Source organism: Galeopterus variegatus, unplaced genomic scaffold (genome assembly GCF_000696425.1).
Source record: "Galeopterus variegatus unplaced genomic scaffold, G_variegatus-3.0.2 Scaffold1618, whole genome shotgun sequence".
Lineage (NCBI taxonomy): Eukaryota > Metazoa > Chordata > Mammalia > Dermoptera > Cynocephalidae > Galeopterus > Galeopterus variegatus.
Window position 1 is genome coordinate 248,616 of NW_007727729.1, and position 784 is coordinate 249,399.

At 39.5% G+C, this 784-nt stretch overlaps 1 pseudogene; it reads right to left on the bottom strand.

Annotated features, from left to right (window-relative positions):
• Window positions 1-462, bottom strand: part of LOC103594749 — a 3,116-nt pseudogene extending 2,654 nt beyond the window's left edge.
• Between the last annotated feature and the right edge of the window lie 322 nt (window positions 463-784).

The following is a 784-nucleotide window of genomic DNA, read 5'->3' on the forward strand; positions in this document are numbered from 1 at the left end:
AAAAATCATTTGTCTTCTTTCCAATAAGATGTATTGTGAATCAAAACTAGTCATTAATTCTTTAATTAGACAGATTTCTATTCACTTTTGCATTCAAATATCTTCCTATTCATATTGCAATTTCAGTGTTTAACGCATAGTTCCCATTGTTAGATGACATGGTATCTGACATGTCTAACCCTGAGTCAGGTGGGCTCTTTGAATTGCAAAAAGTCAAGTCAGTCATGCTACTTCAGTGTGCACTTGCTGCAAGGACACGTGTAGATGGAGGGACACAAGACTCATGCCAGAAGGAGCATAGCTTGTCCGCATGGAGGCTGGCTGTTAAATTAGGGAACTGTGGGGAGTCCATGCAGATTGGAGGGCCTGGGTATCTTACTGTCCCTTCATGGTGGGTGACCATTTAGTTTCTCCATGCTGTATCACCTTTGATTGCCACGTAGTCATGTAGTAGACTACCATCACGGTCGTTCAGTCCACATTTACCTATTCCGTTTGTACCATGTGCTGGCTATGGGGTTAGGCCGAAATAGAAAAGATAAGCAGATTTTTTATTGTAAGGAATTCTTGTGGTGTGTGTATGTGTGTGTGTTTGTGTGTGTGTGTGTTTTAATTCCTAAGCATAAGATAGAATACATAAAAAAATATGGGAGGTGAGCAATAAGATTCTTACATCTTTTAGGAAAAGTATTTTCTGGTGAGGAAAAATTGTGTATACACGACGGCTGTTTTTCTGAGTAGCTTAGATGCAAGATGTGTTCTAAGAGTAGCTTCAACAACATGT